At 43.5% G+C, this 14,830-nt stretch overlaps 1 protein-coding gene across 1 annotated transcript in view; it reads right to left on the reverse strand.

Moving 5' to 3' along the window:
• MYOM2 (myomesin 2) overlaps positions 1-14,830 on the reverse strand; it is a 119,737-nt gene that overhangs the window by 91,044 nt on the left and 13,863 nt on the right. The gene's annotated exons all lie outside the window — the stretch shown is intronic.

Below are 14,830 nucleotides of genomic sequence, written 5' to 3' on the forward strand. Positions count from 1 at the left end.
TGGCAGAGGTCTTAGAGGTGTGCAAAACGAGCCCCTGCATCTACTTCTCAGAGGAGACATTGTTCTCAGCCTTGTGTTTAACAGCACATGCAGTTAGAGCATGAGCTTTTCTCTCTGATTCATCAGATTTGCAAAGTAATTTTATTTTTGTATATCATCACTGCATAGCAGCAAGTGATGGGTACCAGCCCCCAGCTCAGTGAAGACAACCTTGACTTGCTCATGCCAAAATGGATATTATCCTATTTATGTCTGCCTGGATCAGACCCTGGAGTGGCAGCTTTCTCTAAAGGCAACTCCTGAAGGTAGAACACACTGGCTACTCATTAAGCTTCACCTGTCAGACGCATCACCACCTCTAACATTAAAAAGAAAAGAAGGATGACTCCCTTCTGAGGGGAACAGAGGTCCCCATATGTCAGCTGGACCCCTCCCATAGGGAAGTCTGTTGCCTCCCTGGGGACCAGGTATGGGATATTACTGAGAGACTTCCAGGGCTGATTCGGCCCTCTGGTTACTACCCACTGCTGATACTCCAGGCTGGCAGTGATGAGATTGAAAACAGGAGCATCAGGGCACTTAAAAGGGACTTTAGGGCACTGGCTCAAGTGGTTGATGGTGCAAGAGCACAGGTAGTGTTCTGCTCAGTCCCCTTGGGTGGCAGAGACAAACGATGGAAGGAATCAGAGAGCCTACATTATCAACAAGTGGCTAAAGGATTGGTGTCATCAGCAGAATTTTGGGTTCTTTGATCATGGGGCAATTTTTTCAGCAGCTGTCTGTTGGAACCAGATGGGCTCCATCTCTCTGTTAAAGGCAGAACTCATGAACTTGCAGAACTCATTGAGAGGAGTTTAATCTAGGTTTGAATGGGGAAGGGGATGCAGCTGGGCTGTCTGGAAGCAGCCCAAGGGTGATCAGTCTGAGTTAGGGGTGAAATCAGTGGCCCAGCTGAGATGCATGTATACTAAAGCACACAGCATGGGTACCAAACAAGAAGAGCTGAGGGCCATGGTGCAACAGCAGAGCTATGATGTAATTGCCATCATGGAAACGTGGTGGGATGACTAATGTAGCTGAAGTGCTGCACTGGATGATTACAAGCTCTTCAGGGGAGACAGGAAAGAAAGAAGAGGTGGAGGGGTGGCCCTTTATATTAGGGAGGCTTTGGATGCCATAGGTATTGAAACTAATGACAATGAAATTGAATGCCTATGGGTAAGAATTAGGGGGAAGGCCAACAAGGCTGACATCCTACTGGGAGTCTGTTATTGTCCACCCAGCCAAGAAGAAGAGGTGGACAACTTATTCTACAAGCAGCTGGAGAATGTTTCAGGATCACCAGCCCTTGTTCTTGTAGGTGACTTTAACCCACCAGACCACTGCTGGGAACTTAATACAGTAGAAAAGAAGTCTAGGAAGTTCTTAGAGTGTGTGGAGGACAATTTTTTGAGTGAGTGAGTGAGCCCCCAGGGGAGAGACTATGTTAGACCTGTTATTTGAAAATAGAGATGGGCTGGTGGGAGATGAGGTGGTTTGAGGCCACTTGGGGCATAACAATCAAGAAATTATAGAGTTCTTGATGGTGAAATCAGAAAGAACATAAATAAGACTTTTACACTGGACTTTTGGAGGGCAGACTTTGGCCTATTTAGGAGACTTATTCAGAGAGTTCCTTGGTGAGCAGCCCTTAGAAACAAAGGACTCCAGGAAAGGTAGGCGTGCTTCAAAACAGAGATCTTGAGGACACAGGAACAGACTGTCCCTGTGTGCCAAAAGATGAGTCAACGAGGCAAACATCCAGCCTGGATGGTCAATGAGGTTTTGAAAGAACTTAGGAATAAAAAGAGGATGTATCATCTTTGGGAGGAGGGTCAGGTCTCTCAGGAAGTATTTAAGAGGGTTGCTAGGGCATGTAGAAAAAAAATTAGAGAGGCCAAAACTCAGTTCAAAATTAATTTGGCAACCTTTGTAAAGGAAAATAAAAAATGTTTTTACAAATATATTAACGGGAAAAGGAAGGATAAGACTAACCTTTGTTCTCTGCTGGAGGCAGAAGGGAACTTAGTGACTGCAGATGAGGAGAAGGCCTCTTTAATGCCTTCTTTGCCTCAGTCTTTGGTGGGAAGATGGCTTGTCCTCGAGACAACTGTCCTCCTAGGTTGGTTGATGGTGTCAGGGAGCAAAATGATCCCCCTGTTATTCAGGAGAAGGCAGTCAGAGAACTGCTGAGCTGCTTTGATGTTCATAAATCCATGGGACCAGATGGGATCCATCCCAGGGTGATGAGGGAGCTGGCAGATGAGCTTGCAAAGCCACTCTCCATCATTTACCAACAGTCCTGGCTCACTGGCAAGGTTCCACATGACTGCAAGCTGGCCAATGTGATGCTCATTCATAAAAAAGGGTGGGAAGGAAGATCCTAGTAATTATAGACCAGTCAGCCTGACCTCAGCACCCAGCAAGGTAATGGAAGAGTTTATATCAAGTGTCACCACACAGCATTTACAGGATGACCAGGGTATCAGACCCAGCCAGCATGGGTTTAGGAGGAGCAGGTTTTGTTTGACCAACCTGATTCCTTTTATGACCAGGTTACCCACTCGGTGGATGCAGGAAAGGCTGTGGATGTTGTCAATTTGGACTTCAGCAAGGCCTTTGACACTGTCTCCCACAGCACAGTCCTGGAAAGGCTGTCAGCCCATGGCTTGGACAGGAGCACCCTTTGCTGGGTTCAGAACTGGCTGGATGGCTGGGCCCAGAGTTGTGGTGAATGGTGCTGCATCCAGCTGGGGCCTGTCACCAGTGGTGTCCCTCAGGGGTCTGTGCTGGGACCAGTTCTGTTCAATATTTTTACTGACGACATAGATGAGGGGATTGAGTCTTTCATCAGTAAATTGGAAGATGAGACTAAACTGTGAGCGTGTGTCGATGTGTTGGAAGGTAGGACAACTCTACAGAGAGACCTGGAATGGGATGGATGGGCAGAGTCCAATAAGATGACATTTAACAAGTCCATGTGCCCTGTCCTGCATTTTGGCCACAATAACCCCCTACAGTGTTACAGGCTGGGGATGGTGTGGCTGGACAGTGCCCAGGCAGAAAGGGACCTGGGGGTGCTGGTGACAGCAGCTGAACACGAGCCAGCAGTGTGCCCTGGTGGCCAAGAGGCCAAGGGCATCCTGGCCTGTATCAGGAATGGTGTGGCCAGCAGGAGCAGGGAGGTCATTCTTCCCCTGTACTCGGCACTGGTGAGGCCACACCTTGAGTGCTGTGTCCAGTTCTGGGCCTTCAGTTTGGGAAGGACCTTGAGACACTTGAGCACGTCCAGAGGAGGCAACAAGGCTGGTGAGGGGCTTGGAACACAAACCCTGTGAGGAATGGCTGAGGGAGCTGGGGTTGTTTAGCCTGGAGAAAAGGAGACTCAGAGGTGACCTTATCACTCTCTACAAGTCCCTGAAGGGTGGCTGTAGTCAGGTGTGGGTTGGTCTCTTTCACCAGGCAGCAACTGACAGAACCAGAGGATGCAGCCTTAAGTTGCACCAAAGAAAATATAGGTTGGATATTAGGAAGACGTTTTTTACCAAAAGGGTGATAAAATACTGGAATGGTCTGCTTGGGGAGGTAGTGGAGTCAGATGTGATTAGAAAAAGACTGGATGTGATACTTGCTGCCCTGGTTTAGTTGAGGTCATTGAGCATGTGTTGGACTTGAAGGTGATGATGATCTTGACGGTCACTTCCAACCTAGTCATTATATGATTCTGTGGTTCTTTGAAGCTAGCAGTCCTCTCTTTTGGACTATAAGACAGGGTGCCTTCCCAGACAATTTCTCAGTATAGACAGGATTCAGCCTGAGCAAAGTATCATTGCCCAAGGTGGTTTGGAGGCAGGCCTCCTGTACTACAAGGTAATACAGCTTTATAGTGCCATCTAAAGTAGTTCTAAGGATGCCAGTAGTTCTAGGGATCAACCATGACAGCCATAACCCTGTTCATTTTAAGAGTATGTATGTATGTATCTACATCTATCTATCTATCTGATAATACCAGAATCTGGTAGACTTAAAAATGGAGCAGTTGCTGAGAATGAAAACTTTTAAGCAATACTGGGGTGAGGGCAGGGGAAAGACAAGCACCAGAGGAGCAGTGTGGAAGTGAAGCAGCTTGGGCATACTATGGCAGGGTCACCAACTCTCTTGAAAGTCTGTAATTGTAGCACGGGAGAACAAAATACCATAAGAGACCTGACAAATTTCCAATTAAGAAACTGAATCATTAAAGTGTAAACTCAGGGTTTAACTGGAGTAAAGAAACTAAAACAGACAAGACTTGTCTATGTTCACACATAGTCTGGCTCATGAGAAGGAACATGAGGTGTAGATAAAACAGAATATTTGCAGTGACCAAAACAGCAAAGTGCTTCTAAACAGGCAGGCTTGGAAGAGCCACTCATTCCTGATGGCAACTAAGCCTTCTTCAGCAGCTGCACAGAGCAGGTCCACACTGAAGAATGCCGTCTCTCTGCTTTAGAGAGCTTTCAAAACAGACTCTCCTCCTATCCAGTAATATAAGGAAGGGGGAAGGAGATCTATTACTTCATCCTCATGTATGAGGCAGCTTTTCTTTGCTGCCTCCTACACTTCATCTGCCACTGCTTTAAGTCTGCCCACTCTCCCCCTTTCACATGGTTCTTGTGCAGCTCTGTGTCAGATATTCCTTTGTCACCTGCATGCCTTGTTTTGCCAAGGTCATTTTCTCACGTGTCATCATCAATTGTTCTTTTCACATCCTTTTCATTATGCATTCAATCAATCAACCAATCATTTTCCATGGTTTTTATCATCTTCAAGGGCTTTTCATTGTCCAAGTTACTTTTCTCCTGTGCTTTATTAGACTAGTCTGCTTAGCTCTCTCCAAAGTTCCGCATGAGATTACAAGTGAGTGGGTGAGCCCATAAGCCTCAGACTGTGTTCTCAAGATAATTAGAAGCATATATTGTTAGAAACATGGCATCTTTGCTCAATTAATATTGAAATTGCTTACTAGTACTGTATGGCCTAAAGACACTTTTAGAACTTACAAAATACAGAGTAATGCATTTCAGGCATTGAGATTTTTAGTAATAGACTAATAAAAAAATAAGGAGGTGTTGAAATTTTAGGTAGATTAATAGGAGTATTACTACCTTAACAAATTTTTCATAGTATCCAGCCTGAATATTTCTAGTAGGAGAGTAAGCAAAAATTAATCTGATTTCTTTCTGCATTTCCTAAACAAACAAAGAGATCAACCATGATAGTGCTCTTTTACATCATGAAAAACTTTCCATGTTCCCACTCAGTTTCCTTTCCTAAATGAAACACAGCCAGTGCACTGAAACTTTCTTCATTTCCCAAATCTCATGTTGCTTCCCTCTGAACTCCCTCCACTGAATCCACATTTCCAGTCAAGGACAATGCCTGTAAGTAGGTGCAATATTTCAGCCAGTCTCACCTATGCATTAATCCTCATTTTACAAATAACGCTCCTGTTCAGACTTTTAGCTAAATGGCAGATTTTTTCTTGGTATATAACAGACTCACATGGTAACCCAATATCCTTTGCTTTCCCTTACTATCCTGAGGGATTTGATGGGATTCTGTCACCTGGACAGCTGCACCCTATCTCCATACCACATTTAATTTCACATCCACAAGAGAAGCATTTAGTGTCATTCATTGCTTTTACTTAAGGTGTGAAGAGAATGCCTTTCTTTTTCACCCCACTTAGGAATAGCCCACAGCTTTCTTGCTGTACTGCAGACCCCTTGCTTTTTGCAATGTCTGCATGACTTCATCCCCAGAAAAAGATGCGTACTGAGACAATTTGTGAGATAAAGCACTTCTGGAGAGCAAACTCCTCTTTGTTCTCATGAAGCTCATTTTTATTGCCAGCCGTGGCATATGGGAGAAAAGACACGCTCAGCCTCCATGTGGGTGATGCAGACTGTAATATCCATGGAGGAAGCAGGAGGAAACTGATACACTTGTTACTACAAGGCAGGGAGCAACATGGCACAGACCAAATGGCTAAACCAGGCATAGTGTCCAGGACCTTGTCCAGAAAGAAGAGATGAAATAGACTACATAGCATTAAAAATTAAATTTTAAAAAACCCAAACCCAGAACAAAACAAAATCTCCATAAAACTTATTTCAAGCATCACATTTCCTAAATAGTCTGGGAATGGGATGGAAAGAAAACCAGCCTTTTATTAAGTCCAGGAGATGAATAACTTTGAATTTTGAGTTTTCTTCCCTGAGACCACCAGAACAAAATCTTTCAGAGGAATAAGATGTTCAGATCAACAGCCTGAGCTCATTCTGGGCACCTGAAAATCCAAACAGGGTAAATGAGTTACTTGCTGCCCACCTGGAAACTCATGTACCACATAAAGCAGTCTCAGGTGAGTCTCCCTGAAAACTGCATAGCTCAGTCATAGCCTGAGTTAGGAAAAGCAAGATCTGCATTGACCAAAATATTCACGCCATTTGTTACTATTCTGAATATATTATACTTCCTAGTTAAGAGACTTCACATCTTCTTGTTGCTGTACCTTCCAGTTCTATGTTTTACTATTTGCCATCTTTGTGCTACCTCCTTTTGACAGCATAGCAGTCAGCTTCTCCAACACTGTCCTGCAATTCCCTACACATTTTCAAAGCTCCTTTTCTTCTGAAAGAGGAAAAAAACATAAAGCTAAGGCATTTCATTCAGTTCTGACCTGTTGGAGCAAAGTTATCAAGAAAATACGCATTTTTAATATACCTACAAGTCATCAAATGAGATTATCTCCCTGAGATATTTCTCTTTCTTTGATTGTCTGCAAATATGACACCAGCATGGCACAGACATATGCTTAGTTTCCACATGGAATAATCTCACTGAGTCCCACAGGTGAAATTCGATCTAATTACAGTAAAAAAAGACCTGTTTTCAATTGTCTCACCTGGGCACAGCATTTCAGCAGTCAGACTATGCTGGTACAAACTGTTTAGCTAAGCACAAGCATCTGCTGACACAGCAGCTATTCTACTTAAGGTTCAAGGATATTTTATACATAGGAAGAAAATATTCCTAAATACATAGGAAGAAGGATAACGCATGTGTATGGTAGTATACAATGCTCTTTAAGCATTGGTAAAGCAATTCAAATGCAGAAAAACCTCTCAGTGTTACACAGAATAATGACTTTGATGGATTGGTTAAGGTTGTAAAGACATAATGTATTTTATGTAAGATGCAGTGACCCCTCTGAACAGCAGAGGACATTTAGTTATTGCAACTCGTCTCTTGAATGGTATCCAGAGAGAAGAACAGTGGGACCAGTGAGGGAACTCAGACTAGGGATAGGCAGAGAGAAAGGCTCTTTTGTGTGGCAGCAGAGGCAGAATCCCAAATGTTCATTTTCACACACAGACAAAGGAGGAAGGGTAACATTTATCTCTTCTGTTTTTTTCTAATTTTTTTCCAGGGTCTGCAGCACAAAATCCCTCCTAGGCAAGCTGTCAGCAAGGAGGAAGCATCCTGTGTGCAGGGGCCCAGCCTGGCAGATTAACAGTATTGCTCACCATGAGCCTGACACAGCAAGAGAAGCTGCTGTGAGAGGACACTGCAGAGGAAAGCTCTGAGAGCTGTGGAAGAAAATAACAGATACAGCTGCCACTCTAATCATTGCACCAAGTTTCCAATGATGGCCTCATTTTGCCATGCCAGTGACCCAATGTGGGATGCTAGAGGAACTCACAGCAGTCGGTGGAGAAGATGGTATTACAGCTGAAAGAAAACTAGCATAGCAAAGCTCAATATAAGCTTAATCCTGCATACCACACTGTATTGCTTCTGCATTTTGACTTCACTTGTTAAGCAAGACATGCACTGCAGCAGCTGGGCTTCTCTGCTGAGAGGAATGCAAACTCTAGATCAGAGGGATGACAAGAGACACCATTGCCTGCAGTGACTGTGGCCCACAGCTGAGCAAGAATCAATCATGTTGTTTTTTATTCCAGATCCTGGAGCTCTTGAGCCTTTTGCATTAAAACTCTGCTGCATAAACAGCCGAGAGAGGGACCAGACTCGGAATCTGTCTGCAGCAAACAGCAGTGTCCAGCACACTTTTATATCCTGTCTCTCATGCCCTAAATTTCTCACCATCATCTTACTGTCATAAAAAGAGGATGAGACACTCTTCAGTTTCAAGGGTCTAGGAAAATGTGATTTTAAACTTCTTAAAGTCCAAAAGGCACTAGGAGATATGTTAGTGACAATACTATTAAGAAATTGTATGGCAGAACAAGTGCCAAAGATTTTAAAGAAACAGAGGCAGTATCACATTGAAAACAGTCTTTTTAGGCAGCAAATACAAGGTATGAACGTGCACAGTAAATCCCAGTGAACCAGAGTAATTCTGTTCCAAACAGAGACTAGATTTGTGACAAACCCAGTTTTGTGCTCACTGCCCCCCTGTAAATATATGTATCACTGTGATGATATTAAGGGTCTTTTCCAATCTTAATGATTCCATGAAACTAATTCATCATCATCAGATTTTTTCCAGGCACACAACACTTACTCATCTCCACTGCATCACAGAATGAGTCCACATGCCCTGGGAGCATAAATGCCTCCTTGGGCACAACTGAAAATATACAGTACAGTCATACAGCTCCACATTTACATTATCCCCAAGTTCACCAACTAGGCCTATCACATTAACAGCCTCTCATTCAGACAGACCTCTCAGAACCTCCTTTTGGGGTCAGGAACTGCACAAAATACAGGGAGATTAATCCTGTGTATCAGAGGCAATTGTCAGTTCTTCATTGTATATGAGGGAAGAAAAGCTTTATCCCTTTTCTCTGCCCAAGGAAATGTGATCTCTTACCATCACATCCTGTTGATGCAATCAGCAGTCTAGAAGTGTTTCTAAATGCCTTTCTCAGTCTTTTCTGAGCAAACTGCTGTATATGGCATGAAATAATGAAACATCTGATGGCCTGTACGAGGGAAATAACTCCATAGTCAATTTTGGAGAGTAGACATTGGAGCTAGGTATGAGTGACTCCTTCAGGATTTTTAAAAAATAATCTGAAATACTGGCATATCCAAGCATTTTGGTGACTTAAACTCTAAGGTTTTGCTCATACCATCTTTCCTAGTTAGCTCTGCCATAAGGACTGCCTAAGTGAACTGTACCTTACCCTGGCAGAAAAATTGTCTCCTTAATTAGTGATCACAATCAATCACACAAACAGAGAAACTTTCTGCCAGTCTAATTCACTCCATCTATACCAGGCCATTCACTGATTGTGATCAGTTGACTTATGTGTGAAGGCCCTAATGCTTCACAGATGTCCATGTTACCTCTGCATAAACCATGAGTCTGGACAAGTTACCCAGCCGTAGGAGTAGGTAGCATCAAAATTCTCCTAGGAAGAGCACCACCATCCAGTATGGGCTTAAATAAGGGTTGTGAATTTGCCATGAAGAAATGTAGGAGAGATGGAGGTGATGGGGAGGGATTGAGGCTGTCAGGGGTTCACGATGCTGCAGGGAGCTGCAGCCTTCTGCAAAACTGGGTGCTCTAAGCATGATTATAAAAACTGATCTGCTTCAAATATAGCCCAGAGAGGTTAAACAGTGTGAAGCCACTAGGTCTGGCACCAGAAATAGGATGTAAATAGGATGTAGAGCTGTAACAAGGAGCATGAGTGTCTGCTTTCCTGTTCTCCCTCTCCCTGCCTGCTGCCCTCAGCCTCCCCTGCCCACTGCTGCTGCTGTGGTGGGGACAGCTGGGAGAAGCCCTCTAGGCAGTTAAATGAATCCATGAGGAAGCAGAACTGGGAAGAGCAGACCCCAGCTCCCAGCCCCTCTCCCTGCTCATCACAGGCTGCTGGAGAGGTTGAGCCAGGGCTATCTGACAGCCCTTTTCAGCTCTGGATTTAAATACATTGGATAGACTGGAGGTAGAGACAGGACAGGTTTGATGCCCTCCACCCACTCGATTTCTAACTGACTGAAACAGTGTCTCCATCAGTGTTTTTAAATTTGTATTAAACCTGCAATGGATAATGCTCAATGTTGTTTTGCCCAGACATCCAAAATTACAAGCTCTTTCAAATCTTCAAAAGGTGGAAACCAAAGCATTTTCATTTTCTAAGTATTTCAGGTTTTCCTCCATATTCTGATCTGAAATTACATTGTTTTCTTGTTTCAAAGAGGTACAATAGGTAACAGCAAGCCAAATATATGACCCAGGGGAGGTATTTGAACAGCAGCTTAGCACAGCTCTCAAACAGACTATAAACCTTTCATCCCTCCTTCTCAAGCCTCTACTTTGTTTATGCCAAGTAGAATTTACTAGAGTAGCAGTTAGTAATGCTAGTGAAGGAAACTGCAGGCTGGGTGTGAGAACAGGCCTTATGTCAGAGCACACCTCTTATCTTCCCTCAATGCTTCTGCTCAAGTCATGTCTCATCTGCTGTGAGAGATCATTATCCTCCTGCCTGTCCTAGCACCTCTGCACTGCCACTATCTCTTCATTATTTGTCATCCAATACACCAGCTTGCATGTTTATGCAAATTTCATCTGTCTTTTGCTTTACTGTCACCTGCTTCATTTAGGTTTATATGCCACCTACTAGCAGTAAGGCAATAGTTCTGCTTCCTCCCACATGAGAAAGTGAAATCTTATGGTTAATAGCTTAAACATTTTTTTTTAAAGGACTCCGTCCGTTATAGCAAAATTGTATAAAGAAGTAGTGACCACTAAAGCCTGCTCCCTGTCTGAATATGCCTCCTGACTGGAACTGGACTGTGAGTCAAGCCACCTAACAGGAATCTGAGAAAAGGGTGGTACTGCTGTTGAATTATCTTGTGTCTAAGGAGAATGTATCCACAAGGAAAACCAAACCCAGCAGCTGTCCTGAAAATCTGCTCTGGCTGGGTTCGGGGTGAGGGAGGCCACAGGTTTGCACACACTTTCCCTAGGCCAGGGTGGGAGAAGAATTTTTGGTTATGTGGTGTAACCCCATGTCAGACGGAACACCCCCATCCTCCCTTACACAAACTGGCTCAGTTGTAAAACTCCTCCACTCCAGGAAAGCAACATCCACATGTGAGAGGCAGCTGAGGAAGGATCATAAACCATCAAAGAACCCCAAAGCACCCCCAGACTCATTCCTGAGGCCTTGTACCAGAGGACTGCACGTGATGCAAAGTGATGCAACCAATCCAGAGTCTAAGGCAAGAGATGGTGTAAAACTTCCCTGGCAGAGGAGGCACCTGGGTGTTCCCAACTAGTCTGAATACATATTAACCCTTTGAACTCTGTGTTTTGTGGGACCCTTACCACCAAGAAGACCAGAAGAGGATCAACAGGATGCTGCTGGGATCCTTAGAGTGGTGAGTTTTCCACCCAACCTATCTCTCTGTTGCTCTTTTGCTTCCCCCACCCCTTTACTATTTTTTTCTCTCTCCCTCCCTCTTCCTCCCTCCCTCACGCTTACTATTAAATAAAATCTGTACTATTGACTTTCAGCATACAGTCTCTTTTGCACCTTAATTTGGGCAGAGGCATCTCTGTAACAATAACCAGATCTTAACATCCCATAGTAAATAACTTACCTCTGAAAATACTTGATTTTTTAACAGAGAAACATTCATCAAAAGACTAAAAATACTATTTATCTTGAGATATTTTGGACTGATTTTTTATCCTCTTTTTCCCAGTTCTGTTCCACTGATGCTTGCAATGGTCAGATAGACGACTAATTTAAAATACTGCCACTAGTATCCAAACTCTGTCTTACATAGATCTTTGAACTACATTAAAAAACAATGTTCATAATCCCTGTGGTCTCTTGAAGTTTTTTGGGCTAGATATCAAACCCTGCTATCATCATCATATTTCAACTAGTGATTGTAACCATGGGATATTTTATTTTAAATTATTGTGGAGTATATGCAGTCACTGTCACCTAGGAGATGCTGAATGGGTAGGAGTTTAGCCACAGATGATTTTGAAAAGTCATGTTTCCAGGGTGAATCAGATGATCCTTTCTTTAGCTGAAAGGTGTCCCTGTGACTAGTGAAAAATAAAACATTTGATAATCTCTTCTGAAAGTACAGCTGATAACAACTGTGATCACATCTGGCGTTTTAAGGAGTAGTAAAAGGAGTTGTGTATAAGCAGAAAAGAGAGGAACAGATGGAGAAGTAGCACAAAGGCTAAAGAAATTACTGAAATCCCACTATCCCACTTACTAAACAACAGATGAAGTAAAATTTATGTTTCCTATATATATTTATGTAAAGTATTACCATGAGTGCTGAGCTCATCAACCCACCAGTGAAAGAAAAGAAAGAAAAGTGCAAAAAACAGAAAGAAAATAATCTACCTAGCCTAGATACAAACTCTAGGAAGTAATGGGAGGTATCCTTTAAAACAGGGGAAATTATAAATATTAAACAGGTCATATGAACAGTGTCTTGCTTTTCTAAACAGAATAAAAAGGTGGAGGAAAAAACAGAGCCTGTAAGCTTAGCTGTGTGCATCAACACAAATATTGCCCTGCAGACAAAGCTTTGTCTATCGCCCCTTAATTGAAGGAGCTGTCCTAGGATTTTCTTAGAGCAAACAGAGAAACAAACAAACAAACTATATGGGGAGAGAGAAAACAATAATGTCTCTGTTTCCTTCTTGAACTTTACTACAGATACCATTTTTCTGCAGTCACAGGCCTCTTCTATTTACAAATTCAAAGGCCAGTGCTAAACTTTAAAAGATGCCAGGCTCTGTTTCCAATTACCTGCACTGTGTGGTTTCCCAAATGGGGTTTCTGCTGAAACTGTAATCAGTCTAAAGTAAGTCATATCCACAAATGACAGCTTGGATTAACAGGCTGTGCTCCATGTCCCCAGCAGCCCCATCCTGTCTACAGGAAATCATTGTCTTTACCATAACAAGAGCCCAGCTAAACTTAGATACATTTGGCTTCAATTCAGATGTAGGCCAGCTACTCAGGAGGAAATTGGCAAATGGATATAAGGAGAAACTATTAACAAATATGCTTTCTGTAGCACCTCTTTTTGAGCTTGCCCTCTTCTCAAACTGCTTGCAGTGGTGAATGCAAGAGGCTACACAGGATGCTCGAGCACCCAGAATACACAGTTTGCTCTGTTTACTGAACCCCAGTGTCGCCCTGATTCTTAAGATTTTCTAAAGCCTTCTGAGTTTACATTCTGTTAGAAAATTTTCCCACACATTTTCTATAAACAAGATATTGTTTTGCATTCCTTCATAGGGGTAAAAAAAGTTAATGCACTAGTAGTTTGTCCAATGTCTTAAGAGAGGTAGCCCATTCACTCTCCAATCCACTGTCACCTTTAAAAAGGTATAGAGTCAAAAAATAAACCTTCTTTTTTACTTTGCCATTGCAGTGCTCATGTTGTGCTTTCTCGTGTCCTATAGCAACACCCCAGTATCTGTAAAGGATTTCCAGCACAGAGACATGCAAGTCTCCAGTTTTGAAAGGAAGAGGAAGCTATATGCAGGACTACTGGAAGCAGCTCTTTCCATAAGCAGGTTGTGCCTTTGAAAATGAAGCAAAGCTCTCCTGCTAGCTAGTTTGGATCAAGGCAGAGTTACCACACTGCCAAAAGGAACTGCTGAGTGTTTCTCCATACTTTGTTTTGAAATTTTTAACCAGGCATGTTGTGGCAATCACCAGCAGCTGGCAGAGGCAAGAATTGACTGTTGTGAACTACACCACCAGAAATATTTAAAATGTCTTTAACGGGGATGGATAGTATATTTTAGATATCCTCACAACCTTAGATCCTGACAACAGCACATGGAAAGACACTGGCAAAGGTATCCCAGAAGCAGATCAGGATTGTTCTCTTGACTATGTGACTGGTGGCCTGTTACCAGTGGTGTCCCTCAGGGGTCTTTGTTGGGGTCAGTTCTGTTCAATATTTTTATTGATGACATGGATGAGGGGATTGAGTCCTTCATCAGTAAATTTGCAGACAACACTAAACTGGAAGCGTGTGTCAATCTGTTGGAAGGTAGGATGGTTCTGCAGAGAGACCTGGAATGGTTGGATGGATGGGCAGAGTGTAACAGGATGAAGTTTCATAAGTCCAAGTACCTAGTCATGCATTTTGGACACAATAACCCCCTGCAGCATTAAAGTCTGGGGTCGGTGTGGCTGGACAGTGCCCAGGCAGAAAGGGACCTGGGAGTGCTGGTCACCAGCCAACTGAACATGAGCCAGCAGTGAGCCCTGGTGGCCAAGAGGCCAAGGGCATCCTGGCCTGTGTCAGGAATGGTGTGGCCAGCAGGAGCAGGGAGGTCATTCTTCCCCTGTACTCGGCACTGGTGAGGCCACACCTTGAGTGCTGTGTCCAGTTCTGGGCCCCTCAGTTTGGGAAGGACCTTGAGACACTTGAGCACATCCAGAGGAGGCAACAAGGCTGGTGAGAGGCTTGGAACACAAACCCTGTGAGGAATGGCTGAGGGAGCTGGGGTTGTTTAGCCTGGAGAAAAGGAGACTCAGAGGTGACCTTATCACTCTCTACAAGTCCCTGAAGGGTGGCTGTAGTCAGGTGTGGGTTGGTCTCTTTCACCAGGCAGCAACTGACAGAACCAAAAATTATAGTCTCAAGCTGTGTCAAGGGAAATATAGGTTGGATATTAGGAAGAAGTTTTTTATCAAAAGAGCGATAAAATACTGGAAAGGTCTGCCCAGGGAAGTGGTGGAGTCACCATCGCTGGATGTGTTAAAGA

Source organism: Lonchura striata, chromosome 3 (genome assembly GCF_046129695.1).
Source record: "Lonchura striata isolate bLonStr1 chromosome 3, bLonStr1.mat, whole genome shotgun sequence".
Classification (NCBI taxonomy): domain Eukaryota; kingdom Metazoa; phylum Chordata; class Aves; order Passeriformes; family Estrildidae; genus Lonchura; species Lonchura striata.